Genomic DNA, 18543 nt, shown 5'->3' on the forward strand with positions numbered 1-18543 from the left:
CACAAAGACAGCTGCTAAAAATACTTCGGGATAGAGAGGCTCTTATCCTTTTCCCCTGACCTTGTTGGGAAATAGATCCATCCATGGTATGGGTCTATTTCCATATCTTTCAAGAACATGCTCTTCCCTTCTCTAGCCTGTCCCATCCAGGCAGGCTCTACTGGAAATTCTGCTACATAAACACAGAAGAAGAAGCCGATCGTACAGTAGATTCCCTGGGCTTGGAGCACAAGGATTCTCACTGCATGTTGGAGCAGAATGGAGCTCCACTCACCTGGTTCTTTTCATGACCGCCTACCCAATTGGGGTTGTTATTGTCACCAGAGGGAGGCAGGTTTAGAGCTTCGAAGCTGGAAGGAATCTCAGGGGCTGCTCAGGTCCACCCTCTGATGTGAAAAAGAAAGAAACTGAGGCCCAAAGAAATGGAATGAATCTCCCAGAATCACAGGGGCAGCAATTTGAGGTCAGGACATGTGTTTCTGCTGTTCTTTCCATCGTTGTGAGTTGTGTTAGACAGAGTGCTAGGAGAGACCCTTGAAGCCAGCCCCCTCACTTTACAGAGAAGGAAGCGGAGGTCCAGAACGGTGCCTCAATGAGAGAATAATTTTTTAGCATCAGCGCTATAGAACTATTCGTCGTTGTTAATTATTGTTGCTATCATTATTCTCGTCACACAGGCAATTGGAGAGAGAACCAGGAGGAGAAGAACCGGGTCCTCCAAGTCAAAATTCTTTGCTTTCCCCCCATCCCAAACTGTCTAGGCTACTGGCCTGCAGTCTAGTCATCCGATGAAGGTAATGAGGATCCCAGCAACTCTGTGAGAAAAGTAAAAAGGAGCAGGAAGAGGCCCCTCTGAATAAATAGCTCTTTAAAAGGAACAAACATTTTAACCAGATCAAGAAGTTATTCGGAAGGGAAAAATGTTTTCTTTGGCCTTCACAAGACCAAGAGCACGATAGAGACGTTGATCCACATCAAAGTTTCTCATTGACTTTCCTCGTCCAAATGACGAGGCTCCTCCTCTGTCCCTCCCTCCCCCCAGTGTGCTTCTGGGTGGGTATCCTTTTCTTCTGGAAAACAGAACCCCGCTGAGTGACCCTGAAGACATTCCACAGTCCCCTGGGAACGGGCCCGGAAGCCACTAATCCTGGGGTTCACCTCCAGATCAAAGGGGAGGCCACAAGGATTTGGAAAGCCCAGTACCCGCGGCGGACAGGATGGCTGCCCTGAGAGGACATTCACCAAATGCTGGCATCCTGGACTTAGAGGAGCCTTTTTTTTAGGTCTTAAAAGCAAATCAAGAGCTCAACCGCAGCTCTAAAGATTTAATTCCTACTTCTAAGGGAACAACCACCAAGGACAAACGATGGTTACTGCCCTTCCTTTGTCCCATTGACGTCTGAGCTAATGTGTCTAGAATGGAGGAGGAAACTCGGCTGAAATGGGACCACTTTTTCCAAGGTTCCCAACACTCTGGAGAAGCGGATTCAGGAAGCGCATCCTCGCTCCGAAGCAAACTTGTATCAGCTGACAGGAATCATCTCGCTAGAAACGCGCATTTCGTGGCTAAATGACCCTTAAAAAGGCTAATTTGATGTGACAAAACCATTGTTACGTGTGGAGAAGACAATGGAGTTTTCTGCAAGACATTTCTTTTCTGCAATTTCCCAGTGATCGGGAGAAAACTAAATGACTGAGTTTCTCCAAGTACGAAGTAGTATCGGCTGACCAAACTGGCACCATCATACCAATCGCTAGCATTTCTAGAACACTTGCTATGTCAGGCACTGTGCTAAGGACTTCACCATGACTGCCTCGCTGGATCCTCAGAAAACTCGGATTTAGGTGCTCTTAGAGATGAGGAAACTGAGCAGGCAGACCTTCGGCGATTTGCCCAGGGTCAGTCCCACAGCTAGTCAGTGTCTGCGGTAAAAATGTGAATGTGGATTCCAGGACTATTCATCTTCTGTCAACCAGAAACATTTTTATTACACTCAGCTCAGCTGCCTTCCATAGGGTGTGAACCTCCTAGTAAAGGAAATCACATTGGCATCTCCTCAGTATTCCCCCTTAACACGGATTCTGCCATCTGAGGGTTCTCTGAAGCTAGAGAAAGCTGATCCTTGGCCAGAGAAGTACAGAAAGTCCTTCAATAATGCCCGATTGTTCCTTGCCCATTTGAACCCCAACCCTGCCGGTCTGGCCTGCGATCTCTCAATCCCACCAGCTTCCTTGGTTCTATGAATGCTGCTTGGAAGATCACCAATTCCACTTGCAACTTCCAACGTTTGTTCATTCATGAATGGATTCTGTCAGGACAAACCAATACTTAGACAACCCTAGTGGCACGCTGGAAAAACACCAGCTTGGAGTCAGAGGATGAATGAATGAAAGAATCCTGGTTTGGCCACCTCTAAGTCCCTTAAGTGCTCATGGTCTTTGGATGCCCATCTGTCAGAGGGGGATGAACTCCATGGCCTTGGCGAGCCGCCTCGTCTTGTCTCAACTCAAGATTGATTTATCTACAAGTATAATTCTTAAGAAACTCAACCCACAAGAATCTTACTGCACGTTCCCATAAATCACTACCAAAGCAAGCCCTCAATTTCCTTAGTCATGCTCCAGTGGGGGATGCTGGGGCTGGAGAGGGGAGTTTGGCTTTGGATCCTAGCTCTGACCTTTGGGATCTGTGGGACAAGAAGTCCAAGAAACCATTTCTCTGGGCCTTAGTTTTCTCATCCAGAGGATGAAAGAGTTTGATAAGATGACGTCTATCGTTATTTTCCATTTAAATCGATATGCCTGTGAGTCATCTCCTCCCCCTTTTTAATTTTGTTTTTAATTTCAGCTTCTCTTCTAGTGCATTGTAAAATGACAGATAATTGACACAAGGGCTCGGCAGCAGAATAATGTTAATAATGATGGCCATAGTCTTAGGGCTTAGGAAACTCTCAGGACTTCTTAGGAGCAAACAGAAATGGCTATAAGCAAGAACCCCTCAGTGAGGACCAAAGAATCCTAAATTGGAGCTGGAACCGTACAAAGAGGTCCACTTCTTAAAGCCTCCTCAGAGTATAGAGGAGGGAAGGGAACTGCCAAAGGTTACCCAGACGGAAACATTCCGGTATTCAAGGCAGCGCCTCTGACTCTAAATCCGCCCTGCATACCGAACCAATCCCGCTTGCCCAGCGCGTTCCCTAAATTATAGATAATATACCAGATTTTCAGGAATACCCCGATTGCCTAAGAGAGGCCCACTTCCAGCCTTCAAGGCCGACGTCCTCATCTGTAAAATGTTACCAATAATAGCTGTCCTGTCTGCCTGACGACATTGTGGACTTCAAATTCATTCATTGGTCAATGGACACTTCTTAAATGTCTACCATATGCCCGACATTGTCTGGATACAAAGACAAGCATGAGATAGCCCATGTTTTCTAATGAGCTGACATTAAATTGGGCAGACAGAAACTCTGATGAAGAGGCTGGAGCAGCTTGCTTCTAAGGACCCTTCTGGCTCAAAATCCTATTGGATCCTATAAGTAAACAATCAAATTCTCTCTCAATCTCTCTCTCTGTCTCTCACCCTCTCTCCCTCTCTCCCCTCTCTCTCTCTCTCTCTCTCTCTCTCTCTCTCTCTCTCTCTCTCTCCTCTCTCTCTCTCTCTGTCTCTCTCTCTCTCTCTCTCTCTCTCTCTCTCTCTCTCTGTCCTCTCTCTCTCTCTCTCTCTCTCTCTGCCTCTTTCCTTCCTTCTCCCTCTCTCTGTCTCTCTGTCTCTGTCTCTCTGTCTCTCTCTGTCTCTCTCTGTCTCTCTCACTCTCTCTCTCTCCTCTCTCATCTCTCTCTCTGTCCCTCTCTCTCTCTCTGTCTCCCTCTCCCCCCCCCTCTCTCCCCTTTCTCCTCTCTCTCTCTCTCTCTCTCTCTTCTCTCTCTCTCTCTTCTCTCCTCTCTCTCTCTCTCTCTCTCTCTCTCTCTTCCTCTCTCTCTGTCTCTCTGTCTCTGTCTCTGTCTCTGTCTCTGTCTCTGTCTCTCTCTCTCTCTCTCTCTCTCCTCTCTCTCTCTCTCTCTCTCTCCCTCCCTCCCTCCCTCCCTCACTCTTTTCTATTGATCTAGCTATAGTGTGTAGGTGTATGCATACAGACAGACAGACATATATGTATCTATACTACATGCATATTAATACTCATCTATGCAATTACATGAAGTAAATAGAATTTTCCAGCACCAGAAACTGTGGAGGAAATAAGAAAAGCCCTTTTCGGAGATAGCAATTAACTAAAGTCTGAGGAAAGTGAAGGAGTCCAAAGAAGCTGAAACTCATGAAGTATTCTAGAAATTTCATATGCTGTTAAAATGTTTCTCCAGAAGCTGTTTTTGAGGCTCTCACTGAAGGTGACTGTTGGCCAGAGCTCACTACCCTGTGGAAGTCGTGCTCGCACTGGATTGTCGAATCGCGGAGAGCAATTCCCAAGCCACCCCGGATCCTTTCTCTGAGGCTGTTGAAGCCAATGGAAGCCCCACTAGTGGGAGGCCCAAGCTGAAGTCTATCCTTGTGTCAGACTCTTGGTTTAGACAGGCGTGCAGTGTCAGAGCTCGGGGACTGTTGGGGTTTGGGGCTGGGCAGTTAGGGAAGGTGGAGAGTCATTTCAAAAACGGCTAATCTGCCAGCAATCTGGTCTGATTTCTGGTGTCATGACCCCAAGTTTCTGGAGTCCCATTTATCAGAATTGGTTACTCCAATGAGCAGACATTATATTGATGGTGATACATTTTTTCCAGGTGCTTTGAAAAGTCCCAACACAAGAAATGTGCCTCTTTGTGACCCCTCAAGACATGGAGTCCTACCGTATGCTTGGCAGTGGGATGAGGTGAACCGGAAGCATTGCCAGAAGCATCCCAACTTCAGATACAGCCTCCATTCAGGGCAACCGCCCATTGACTTCCCTCCCTAGTTTTTACTTCCTCCTCTATAAATGAAAAATTTTGCCGATGGGGCCCCGAGGTCCCTCCCAGCTCTGCCCCTTTACTTCTCAAGATGAAGAAATAATTGGGAAAAACTTTCCTTCAGGAATCCTTATTTGAAACAGGAAAGAAGAGAAAAACTGCCATTGATCACTTAAGATTCCTAGTCAAACAGCAGGAGGAACACTCTCCTTTTCTGTACAATGAACCTCATGCATGAAGACTTAAGGAAAAGTGAGATATTCTGGATACAAAGCTTGCCACTAAGTCACCGTCGCTTCCCAGGATGGAAAAGAAGTGAGCAAAGGAGCGGAATGCTGAATGGGGTTATAAATATTTCCCTTCCATATCTATGTAAGACTCTCTCTCTCTCCATCTCCCTCCATCTTTCTCTTTCCTTCCTTCTTTCTTTCTCTTTCTCTCTTCCTTTCTCTTTCCTTCCTTTCTTCTTTCTTTCTTTTTCTTTCTCTCCCTTTCTTCTCCCTTCCTTCCTTCCTTCCTTCCTTCCTTCCTTCCTTCCTTCCTTCCCTTCCTTCCTTCCTTCCTTCCTTCCTTCCTTCCTTCCTTCCTTCTCTTCCTTCTTTCTTTCCTTTCTCTTTCTTTTTTTCCATCTCTCTCCCTCCATATATATATATGTAAGTCTCTCTCTCTCTCTCTCACCCTCCCTCCTTGCTTCCCTCCCTTCCTCTCTCTCTCTCTCTCTCTCTCTCTCTCTCTCTCTCTCTCTCTCTCTCTCCTCTCTCTCTCTCTCTCTTTCTCTCTCTCTTTCTCTCTCCCTCTCTGTCTCTGTCTCTCTGTCTCTGTCTCTGTCTCTCTCCTTATATATATTTCCAATAGTCTTGGTGCTCTGACTTATCTACCAGCCACTGCTACTTGGCCCCAGAGCAAAAGAAACAGCCACCCAGCCATTGAGGTAACACATTCCCAGTGGAATGAGCCCAGGTTTGGGGTTTCATCTCTGCTCTTTCCCTACCTGCGTGACTTGTTCAAGTCACTGCCTTTCTCTCGACTCAGTTCTTCATGGGGCCAAGCGAGGGGGTTGGCCTGGGTGAGCCTCCAAGGCCCCTTCCAGCCCTGACTCGGTCCATCTAGGACACGACTCCATCTAGGCCAGTCCGATAAAGTTTCGTGCAACAAACACCCCAGACACCTACCAGATCCACGAATGGCGGCGAGGAGGGAAACCATGAATGTTTAACATTGCCAGGGCTGGGCCTCTTCCTTGCCTCTAGAATGCACGTCTTGCTTTGTCATCAGCTCCCAGCGTGTCCCCCTGCCCTTGCCGGCTGGCACACACTCACTCATTGCTCGTCCCTTCCTTAAAGGTTCCTCTCTGATTCGATGGCTCTCCCCATTGCAGGGTGGATGTCATCCCACAGGGGAAGGCAGGGGCCATGGCCATCTGAATGCAAACAGGAGCCACACACACCATTGGGAGCTTCCTTCTGATGGCTGAGGAGAAGACGGGCTCCTCCGGCCCAATGGGGAAGGGCTGTCACCTGGGCTCTCAGGAGGGATTTCTTCCTCCTTCCATCGGCTCCAAAGGGCAGAGCTCTCCCCAGCCGGGCCAGTCGTCTGTGGCAGCTCAGGATTCTGTCCTCTCCCCACATGGGCTTCTACAAACCAGTTTTCCAAGTCTCTCCCCACCCCCACGTCCACACTGCGCCTCTGGACCTGTTGAGCCCTCTCCCCCTCTCTCCCTCTTTTTGTGGCGCAGGGAGCCCCAGAGTCTCCTGTCTGACTGGCCGGGCATTGTTCAGTCCATTCAGAGACTAATGAAAGAGCACCTAACCGAGGGGATCGGATTTCCTGAATGGCATCTGCTCGACCACAACAAAGAAGGAAACCCTGGATGGATTAGAAGGTCCTTTTCATCAAAGGAGATTACAGAGCAAAGAAAAGTCTCTGTTACCAAAGGGAACAGCAGCCTGGCCAGAGGCAGAATTCTCCTCTTGCCAGCTTCCGTGCCCAGGACTCTCGTGCCTCTTGGCTGAAGGCTCTGGGTGCCGGGCACTGGCCGTGCATCTCTCTCTCTCTGGGGCCCACAGCTAGGAGGTGAATGAATGGCTGTAAAAAACACATGCTCTCTTAAGCCATCAGGATACCTGAAGAAAGCAGAATCGCCATTTTCTACAGAAGGGGATTTTGTGTTGTTCAGCTGTGCCCAGCTGGGATTCCATTTGGGGTTTTCTTACAGAGGTTGGCCATTTCCTTCTCCAGCTCATTTTACAGATGAGGAAATGGAGGCAAACAGGGCAAAGTGACTTGTCCGGGGTAACACTGCTAGTGTCTGAGGTCTCCCTGACTTCATGTCCAGCAGTCTATCCTCTGTATCACTGAGCTGCCCTAAAAGAGGGGATACAAACTTAAAAAGGTTGGTTGACCCCTAAACTCCCCCTCCCCTCAAATCCAAGACTAAGACTCCTAGGGGCATAGTGTCCAAGGTACAAAGCAATCACTGAGAGGAATCTGTGAATAAAACAGAGCATGTTGGATATAAAATCAAGAAAAAAAAATCTAGGTCCAATTCCTATCTCTAAAACTTAATAGCTCTTTTTCTCTGGGCAAATCCTCTAACCTTTCTAAGACTCAGTTTCCTCATCTGTGAAATGGGGTCAGCAGGACTATGATCATACCCCCTGACAGGGTTTTTATGTGGTTAAAATGATATAACAAATGCAAAGTATTTTGCAGAACTTAAAGTACTTGGCAAATGTAATTTATGATCATCAATGACTGGAACCCAGTAAACATCTAACAAATCCTTTGGATCCATTGTTAGGTCAGTTAATGAGACAGATTTGTAAGGAGAGGAAAAATGGGGCCATATTTGAAGCCTTCCTTGCTTCTCCTTGGCATGCTTTAAACACACAGAACTTGGACACCCACCCTATCTTCCTATTGATTTTTGAATATCAGATTCAGAGTTGGAAGGTACCATAGAAATCCTCTCCTGAAGGAGTTTTTACATTTGTTTTCTTTTCTTTCTTTCTTTCTTTCTTTCTTTCTTTCTTTCTTTCTTTCTTTCTTTCTTTCTTCCTTCCTTCCTTCCTTCCTTCCTTCCTTCCTTCCTTCCTTCCTTCCTTCCTTCCTTCCTTCCTTCCTTCCTTTCTTTCTTTCTTTCTTTCTTTCTTTCTTTCTTTCTTTCTTTCTTTCTTTCTTTCTTTCTTTCTTTCTTGGCAATGGAGGTCAAGTGACTTGCGCAGGGTCACACAGCAAGGATGTATCTGAGTCCACATTTGAACCCAGGTCCTCCCATCTCTGGGCCTGGCTCTCAATCCACTGAGCAACCTAGCTACCCCCATTTAAAAAAAATGCCCTGGACCCCTCTGGCTATTAGTGGTGAAGTTTATGAACTTCTTCTCTGAATTGTGTTTTTAAATTTATTTTTAAAAATTTAGGATTAGAAAGAAAATCAATTCTATTGAAAAACAATTTCATATATATTTAAAAAGTGATGGACCTCAGGTTAAGAACCCCTTTGAGTCTAGTCTTCCCCTCTCCCATTTAACATATGAAAAAATGGAGGGTCTAAGATCTTGAGCTGGCCGTGGTCATACAAATGGGTAACTTTGAGAGTTCAGATCCAAACACAATCTTTCGGGATCTAAGGCTTGTGTGCTTAGAGTCAGGAAGAACTAGATTTTATTAATCTGATTCAGGTTCTGACTTTCTTTGTCACTAGAGGCAAGTCATTTAATCTCTTTGAGACTTGGCTTCTTTATCTGTAAAATGGGAATAATAATAGCCTACATCCCAGGGTTTCTGGGAGAACTAGAGAAGGGAATGGAAAGCCCTTTGCAAACTTTAAAGGAAGATGCTGATGGGATCTAATTTTATGACGTCACCCTGAAAGGGATGCTCGGAACCAGCCTCAGTCCAAAGGTGGCTCCTAAGTGACTGGCTACTAAGACTCACGTCTCTGGGACGACTTCGGGCTTATTTCTTGCCTCTTTTGTGGTCACTAACCACGAGCTTGTTGTTTCCCCAGTTCTTTGGGAACTCTCTGATTTTCGTCTTTGTATCCCCAGCATCAAAAACACTGCTTGACACGCAGCGAGGGATTAGACTTGAGCAAATAGACATACTCTGACCTTTGCTGGGCTTTTTGTGAGAATGTGGACGTGTGCAGAGAGAAGATGGTGTCTTATAGACAGAAAGAAGCTTCAGCGACTGGAAGACCTAGGTTCAAGCTCCACCTCTGATATATACTTGCTTGTGTGACCCTGGGTAAGTCACTAGAGCTTAGACTATCCTTGGAAACATTCTAAGACCTAATTGCAAACTCCTGGTCATTCCTTTTAGGGAATGTCCAAAACTAAGGAAACCATGTCTTTTTTTTTTTAAGTCTGAAAAAAAATGGAAAATTGGTATAAATGGGTTTGGGAGGGGGAATTTGATGAATAGTCGCTACTGGAAAATACTTACATCATCTTTCTCTGGTGCTCAGAGATGGTAAACTGAGGTGGGGGTGACTGAGCAGGAGAGAGCTTTATCGCTAAATGGTAGAATTAATCCAATTTTACCATCGAATTATAAACAATTTTTAACGTCTCACTTGAGTGCTACCATATATATTAGGGGGTGGAAACAGGGAAAAGAAAGGGCATTCATTATCTTTGCCGTCTATCACCAAGATGGCAGCAAGAGTTCTGAAGAGATGGTCACTGACGATTACAACAGGTCCCAAGTGTTTACTCAGCAGAAGGGGAAGTCACATGATTCACATTTTCTTTCTGAAAGCAGATGATAATTTGCTTTTTTTCCCCATTTTTTTAGATTTTTTCAGTTTCACATGAAAACAATTTTTTGTCAATTGTTTTTGGACATTTTGGAATTCCGATTTTCTTCCTCCAACCTCCAGGTGGCGAAGAGTTGAATATAGGTTAGACCCATCCTTTCACGTAATAAATACTTCCATATTGCTCATGTCATGCTAGAGGGCACATATCACACGTACAATAGAAATCTCATGAAGGAATCACAGGTGTGTTCCTACAAATAATAGCAGTGGCTAGCATTTCTAGCCTGTACTAAGCCCTTTACAAATATTTGATTGTCAGAACAACCCTAGGAGGCACATCTCATTGCTATCACCATCTTATGGTTGAGGAAATATCTTATGGTTGAGGAAATCGAGGCAAACAAAGGCTACATGACTTGCTGGAGGGTCACACAGCGAGAAATGACTCAGCCTGGACTTGGACTAGGGTCTTCTTGACTTCCATCCATGTCATCACCTAGCTGCCCCCCTCCCAGGGCCTGAGTATTCTGGGGTGGGCATCATTGGCTCTGTGAAGATTGGATTTGGCTCTCTCCTGATAGTAACAATGAAGGTCCTTAGCTCTTCCTTGATAGTGAAGGTAAAATTGTAATCCCCGGTCTATTTTTAGATTTTAATCCCCAAAGTGTTAACTCAGTATTTAAAGTAGATCTACCCATTTTAACTACAAAAAAGTGTTAACTAACTACAAAAGGTATAACTAACTAAAAAAGGTGTGAATACCCATTTCATACATTGAGTGGGCAGTCCTGCAGAGGAGCATCTGCTGTGATTGGTAGATGTAAAAATTTAGGGGAGGTGACACAAGAGAAAAAGGTCTTTAAATAGAGGAAACAGAGGCATGGTCGGTTGATCAAGATCATTCAGTAACTACAAGTTGGACTGGAAGACAGATGAGTCACTTGGAGGACAGACTGGAAGAAGTCACTCAGAGTTGGAATGAAGACAGACACTTGAGAAGAGACTGGAAGACAGACATTCAGACTTGGAGTGAAGAAACTTGGCTGTGGAATTGGACCCCTGGAGGAGCTCCTGCAGGAGACCTCAGACTGCTTTCTTTTTAGATGGTCACTGTGGTGAGTGAAAGGCTGACTTAGTTTCCTTGCCCTTTCTGTAGGTGTGAACCTCTGAGAAAGGCCCATTGTCTTAAGACTCCTTTTCTCTGGCTGGGGCTTAGAATTTCTACCTGGCTCCGAGGAAGTCAGAGCGCTCTCCCCTCCCCCCTCTGTCTCTCTCTCTCTCTGTCTCTCTCTTCCCTCTTTTCTCTCTTTCTTAATATCTTCCTTCTGTTGTAAATAAACTACCATAAATTCCATTTACTTGAATAATTCATTTTGGGATTTAGAAATTAAATCCCTGGTGACCACCAATAACATATTAAGTCCAACATATAAAAATTTAACAGGTCCTACTATGTGCAAAGCATAGAACTAGGCTCACTGTGGGGATGACTAAGCTAGGCCAGTCTCTAAAATCCTCTCAGGTTAGTTGGATAGATGGATGAGATGACTTCACAAACAACTGAGTCACAAGATGTAAAGTACTAAATATTGTAGCCCTTCAGTTCCCACAGCGTCTTGGAATGAGAAGACTTTGCTGATGGGAAGAGATTCAACCTACTGAATAGAAAATCTACTAAAATTGGGAACTTAAAAAAATGGAGATGACAGAAGGGGGAGGCAAGTAGAACTTAGGTTCAGTATGGTCATGGCATCCCAGAATTCTGGTATCATGGCAGATCTGTGTCAGATGTGACAGGTGACCTACTATTTGAGTCCAAAGCCAATGATTATTTCTCAGTTTGCTGTACTGTCATAGGAAAGACTCCAAGACACAGAAAGAACCATATTGTAAAGATTCACCAATAGGACTTTGAATTACAAAGGGATAGTACCTTCCCACTATGTGGCAGAAGGACTACAAGGAAATTTAATTATAGCCCTGCTGGAAGTGTAGGAGATGGTGTCCCTTTGTATATGGGTGCAGAGGTTTTATTAAATGGGATAATATATTTCAAGGGTTTTGAAGACTTTAAAGTATGATTCTCTTCTTTGATATTTCTATTTTTTCATGTCTTAATTAAATGTCTTTCTTATTAGAATTATATATTCTTTCTAGTATGGTTTCTCATTAATATCAAGAGATCAAAATATAATCACACACATAGGGAAGTGTGAGCAGGTATCTCTAAACATCAGTAAGTTACGTATCCAAATCCATGAGATCACAGATCCATCTAAATATCAAAGTGTGGCTTCGTAATGAATGAAGTGTGTGACACCTCAGATGGGGGCTCAGATCATGGCCTACAGAAATGATTACCCCAGAAGAGAGACACTGAGTGACCTAATGCACACAACAGATGCAACAGATGTGGGCACGATGAAAGGTAGGAGGAGAAATCATTTCGAAGCTGGAAAACCCAGAAGAAATGTTAAGGAGAGATAAGGAAGGGAGTGAAAAAACAAACCAACAGACATGAAGGAAATAAAATAGCTCTAAGAGAACAAATTTGGAGGCCAAACTACTGACAGGTAGGAGTGGAGAAGAGTCCAGATAATTAACTTGTTTAAAGATGTTTGCATCTCTTTTAAAAAATCCCAAAATGCAGTGAGAAGAAAATTATTCAGAAAGAAAATGAAATGTCATTTTATTGTTTGGGATTTTTGTTCTTCACAGAATGGAACCTATTCCTGGAGGCTATTTTTCACAGTGGCCACATTGCACTGTGTTCCTTCAACAAATCAAGCGATTCTGTCCCAAGAAAGTGGCAGGACTATGAGATGTGAGAACATTCAGCATTTCCCAGCTCCTCAAATGACAGAAGAAAAGAGGAAGAAATAGCTCAGCTATGAAAGGCTTGAATGAAGGTCCTTATTGGTTTGGGGGAGAACCAATGTTGCCTCATTTTTTAAAGTTTTCCTGATGGCTTTTGTTTTTGGATTACTTCCACTTTGACAGGTCTTGATGACAACCCAGCAGTTCTAATGTAAAGCTCAGAATGCAGTGACCTCATTGGAACGTGAATGCCGATATTCCCCAGCTGGAGCTTCTCTCCCAATCTCTCTATTAAAAAAAATCCATTTTTTCGTCCTCCTTCTACTACTTCATTAGGAAAAAAAGGCAGAAAGGAAAGAAACAAAGAAGAAATTTCTCATATTAAGACTCCCAGCTCTGCCCTCCTGGGTTCTTATTCCCTTCCTGGATACAGACCATGTTGGGACAAGTCAAGCCTCTATTGTGAGGATGGGAGGAAGCATGTGGAAAAGGCAGGACTTTTCTCTGCTGAATGCAGAATGAAATGTCACGGGAATTTCCAAAGCTCTCTCCAAATGGCCAGGGGGAGATGCTTCTCTCCTCAGGCCCTCTGGCGAGATGGAAAATAAAAGCTGACCACTCTGGAGTTCCCAAAGTAGGACAGGAACTATCTAGGGTTTGGCGACCCATCAGCGGCTCTGAGTAAAGGCGGGAAGTCATTGAAGCCCCTTCTGGAAAAAAGCTGTTCAAAATGAGGACTTCAGGTTGCTCCTGAGGAGAACGACGATTTGTCAGCCTCAACAAGGGCCACATCACAGAGAATTCCAGGAGGCTGCTTTCAGTCTCTCCATGGCTGTCCCCTATTTCTTCCAAGGAGGCGACTTCCTAGAACCTCTTCTATCCAGAGAGAAAGCATCAATCACATGGAACAATTAGAATTGAGTGGATAGAGCCATTGGAAGTGCACTCTGATACTTAGGAGCTGGGTGACCTCCACCAAGTCACTTGGTTGCCCTCAGCCTCAATTTGCCCATCGGTAAAGCGGGGGAGAGTACCCACCTCCCAAGGCTGGGAGGATCAAATGAGAAAGCGCATACAAATAATCAATAATATGGAAATAGGTCTTGATCAATGGCACATGTAAAACCCAGTGGAATTGCACATCACCTATGGGGAGGGTGGGAGAAGGGGAGGAAAAGAACAAGAATCATGGAACTATGGGAAAATATTCTAAATGACTTAAATAAAAATTTCAATTAAAAAACAAACTAACAAGAGCATACACAAAGCATTTTGAAAACATAAATGATATATTTATGTCTCCTTATGTTTTCCCAAGTGCTTTTGGTGCACCATCTCCTTTGAGCCACCAGTATTACTATTCCTTTTACTGATGAGGAGATGGGGGCAGAGAAGGTGAGTTACTCCGGCAGGGTTACACAGATTTGCATTCAGGTCTTCCCAATTCTAAACCCAGGAAGTTCTCTAACTAGGAAGCCACAAGGCTCCTTGGGTGCCTTTGTTCAGATCTCCATGTCTTTATGTGCTTATGGGTGCTGACTTTCCTGCATCTGCTCTGCCTCCCAGGAAAGAAAACTGTGAAGACCCAGATGTGGGGCCCAAACTGTACGATTGAGAAAATTGCTCATGGCAATAACTGTGGCGAAAATGATTGGTTTCCATGATTGGGCAGGTGTGTTTGTGTTGGCGGGGGTGGGAGAGGGGGGAGAATGAGAGAGGGGAAGACTATTTTTATTTTTAAAATAATTTGGCTGGAAAATAAAGAATTATACCTTTAGGTTCCAAAAGAAGATTGTTTCTCTGCATTATTTAATTCCTTCCTGGTGGAGCCCTCATTTATTCCCTTTACCCCTGGGTTCACATCTGAAAAGAGCAACATATCCTTTCCAGGTAATTCCAGGTGGGGGATTTGTATTTTGGAAAGATGCATGTGGGAGGAGGCAGAAGGGAATAGGTGAAGCCTGGAGCCTGGAAGATGTAGGATCAAACCCTGCTTAGAATGGTTTTAGGTGTCCAAAGCCAACTTCCTTAACTTCTCTGAACTTCATTGATCAGTCATTAAAGTACACATTTGTTAAGCACCTACTATGTGCCACAGCTGTGCTGTGGTCTGGGGGTACAAAAAGAGGCAAAAGACAGTACATGCCCTCAAGGAACTAACAATCTAATGGAGAAAAGGACAAGCAAATGAATATATGCTCACAAACTAAAGACAGGATAAATGGAAATAATTAAAAGAGGAAAGCACTGGAATGAAGAGAAGTTGGGAAGGCTTTCTGGAGGAGGAGGAATTTGGGCTGAGACTGAAAGGAAGCCAAAGAGGTCTAGTCAGAGCAGAGAGAGACTGTCAAGTTTTCGCCCTTGATTTCCTTGACTCTGATTGCAAACAGGATATTTTACCCAGTTACCCTTTTGGCAAAAATTCAGAAAATTGGGCAGAAGGCAAGGCTCACTTGAGTAGATGTGCCCTGAATGGGCATTAACTATCTATAAATCAGCAACTTTTGTACCCTTCTCCTGCCCAAAGAGGTCTCTTGGTTTGTCACAGACAATCTCTTTGGACTCTATGGGCCCTTCCAGCTCTGAGCTCTTCTGATTCGGTGACAGCTTTTGTCTCAAGCTGAATTTTGAATCTTGTTGATGACATCTTCAAAATTTGCTTCTGATTCCATCAAGCACTTATCCTTATCCTCTATAAAGGATGCTTTGTTAAGTTAAAGAATAACTATTGATTTTGGATAGGGATGAATTGTTCATGGACCAATGAACGCACCCTTATAAGATTCTTCCTCCTATTGGGTACATGACTAGATAGTACAGGAAGGTTACTTCTCTACTAAATTAGATTTCAGATCTATTTGTTCACAAAATCTCCGAGTTATAAGACACTTTAGAGATCACTTACTCTTTATCTCACCCCTGGAGAATTTTTTCTCTAATGCTTCCAATCCAACACGTGTACATACATCAATTACTGGTTATCCAGCCCTTCCTTTTAATTCAATTTAGCTAAAAGAAACTGAAGTGTAGATAGAGTGAGGAACTTGCCAAAGATCACATAGATTAGTCTGTATAAGGAAACTATGGTCCGTAGTAGAGGACTTTCTTGTTTGGTGGGAGAGGCTGGCCAAACCCTGTTCTCCACTGTAGGACAGGATCTGTGTTCATTCTTTCCTTTGTATGAGCATCATGGCTGGCACATTGTGGCTTCATTATTCATTAGCTATTGAGAGCCTCTCATCGCCTCTAAGCCACGAGGAAGCATCGAGGCAAGATTTTAGTCATCAAGCTATCTAGCTCATCCTCGACAAAATGGAATTCATCTTCCTTCCCCTAAATGGAGTCCCTCTTCTCGATTTCCCAGTTCCTATATGGCACCTGGACAGGATAAATCCCGGTCAAGCTTTTGAAGTGAGCAGACGCTCTTCTCTTGGAACACCATACTCTCCATTCCCATGGTTCCCTCCTGTTGATCTTGCCTTGAGTCCCTGGTCCAACATAGGCATCCATCCCTTGCTATGATTCTGTGAAAGGATTCAAATCTTGGTTTTCTTATTTCAGAAAACCATCTTTCCCCCCAATACCACAACCTTTAGGTCTCAGAGTTGATGATTCCTCTCTAAGGAAACATACCTTCATGTTGTCTACTATTTAGGTTGGGGAAAAAAAAAACTAGGCTGGAGCTTCCTAATGGATCCAGTATCTAAGGAGCACATCTTTGTGTATGCATGGATATGTAATGGATGTCTCCTGCAAGCTCACCTTTTGTTTTTCAAGGATCCGTCAAGGTATCCTTGGAGTATGATTAGCATCAGACGAGAGTAAAAATGGACATTTAGAGAGGACTTGGCACGCATCATATAATTTGATAAATCACATGTATAGAGCACATGCGCTGATTTTGTTTATACTTCTAGGAGTGCACGTGGTCTCCGTTGGTCAAGTGGAAGTCTCCCTGACAACAGGAATGGCAGCATTCTTTGTATGTGTACCCCCAGTCCTGGTCTGGTGCTCTACACACAGGAGGTGATTAATTAGTGCTTCTAGTTAGCAACCATTATTCTTTCTCTGCACCACCATGACAGGTCGATGACAGAAATGGTGCTATTCAGTAGTAAGCAGGCTTCTTCAGCCATGGCTTGTTTCATTTCTATTTATTGTATCTCTGGTGTTCAGAACATCAAAAAAGCTTAAAAGAAATGATTGTTACATTGTGAATAAAGACACTATTTCTCAGAGATGCTGGAGGATTTGCTTAGAGTAGCTTGAGTCAATGGTGGGATTTGAACCTAGGTTTCTCCTGATTCTAAATATCACACAGCTATCCTTAAGGCCTTTCTTCATCCCCCAAATCAATAATACCCTGGGCCCAACTACTCTGTATGTATGCCCATTTAAGTGCCAATCTGGGCAGTGGGCATTCTTCATTGACCCTGGACAGCGTGTAGAGTTTGTCTAACAGTCCGCGTATCTAGGACAGAGAATACTCACAGGGATAACGAGCTGAACCCCGAGACCAAGAGAAGAAGGGAGATGGGCTGGATTGTCATTGGAAACCTCAGAGCCCCTTTAATGCCCTCAAATGTCCCATGAAAATCTCTTTTCAAGGAGCACGTTTTCCTGGGATTGCAATAGAGCCCTGAGGCTTGGAACATCACTCCCTTCAAGGGATTCAAGAGGAGCAGACTGAGGACAATGGAGAGGTGTGTTCAAGGCAGGCATGAACAGATGGTGACTCATCACCCACAAGGAACTCCAGTGCCAATCAGAGCAAAGGAAGCCATCAAGGCATCGTAGAACAGGCAGAGAAGATGGCTGGTCACATGGCAACAGGGAAGAGTCCCAGAGGGACAGCCAAAGTGCTCAGTGGTACCCGTTGGATGTTGGGAGGGGGTAAGAAGGCCTCCAACATGATGGTAGGTGCTCCATGATGAATTTATTGGCAAGAATAGACCGGGATAGAGATGCATGGATGGGCTGAGACCGGTATCACTGGAGGGGACTCCAAAGTCAAAAAGATCCCAGATCCACTGCAGTATCTATTTGCATTTATTCTCTCTATCATTATTTTATATACAAACTACATACACACACATGTATCTCCCTCATTAGAATGTAAACTCCCTGTGAATATTGAAAACTCCTTATGAATATTGATAATTTTTTTTTACTGTATTTGTACCAATAATACTCATAGCAACAACATTCACGTTCTGCTTTAAGGTTTGCAAAGTGTTTTTATGAATATAATCTCATATTATCCTAATAATAAACTTCTTGACTCTCCAGCACATAGTAGGTACTAATTAAATGCTTGAAAATGGATTGATTACTTGTTTATGTGGGATTAATTTGATTACATTCAGGAGATATTAAATGTTTTCATATTATAGAGCAAAGCCTGGCATTCTGTTCTCATAATGTCCATGATATAAAGTGAATATTTGTGATCAGGCTTTAGGCAATCTGACAACCAACTCTATAGCTGTCTTTCTGAGATGAGTAAAAATTCAGCCAGAGGCAAGGGAATAGCTGATTTGAAGTGCATTGTTTCCTAATCCTACTGAACATTCTGTAGCTGGAGAAAAAAATTGGAGAAGGAAGGGCAACGCCTGACCACCTTTATTCACCAAGACAGATGATGCAAAGAGGGAGTCCAAGATTAACAGGGGAAAGGGAGTGACGAGCAGGAAAACTTCTGAACCTGTGGGAATGAGCAAAGTCAGGGCAATCGACAAATAATTTGGATCATAAACCACATGGTGGGATGAGAGTTATGCCTGAATTTAGTGACGGAAGGGTCTAACAAAATCAGAAGAATGGATTAGGTAAAAGGGGAGGTTGTGATAGAAGAAAGAAAAAGAAAAAACTCATGGAAAGAAATCTGCAAACTGGAGTATATTTCGATGTGAATCAACCAGGGGAGAAACAGCAAAGACATCAGAGCAGGATTGTGTTAGATACCACCGAGCCAAAGGCAGGCATTAGATGATGAGTTTGGGGAACGGAGCAGAAACTTG

General features: G+C 44.0%; 1 protein-coding gene across 6 annotated transcripts in view; it reads right to left on the reverse strand.

The window, feature by feature from the left end:
* PDE4B (phosphodiesterase 4B) overlaps positions 1-18543 on the reverse strand; it is a 712123-nt gene that overhangs the window by 235133 nt on the left and 458447 nt on the right. The gene's annotated exons all lie outside the window — the stretch shown is intronic.

The sequence above is a fragment of the Monodelphis domestica genome, chromosome 2, assembly GCF_027887165.1.
Source record: "Monodelphis domestica isolate mMonDom1 chromosome 2, mMonDom1.pri, whole genome shotgun sequence".
NCBI classification, from domain to species: Eukaryota; Metazoa; Chordata; class Mammalia; order Didelphimorphia; family Didelphidae; genus Monodelphis; species Monodelphis domestica.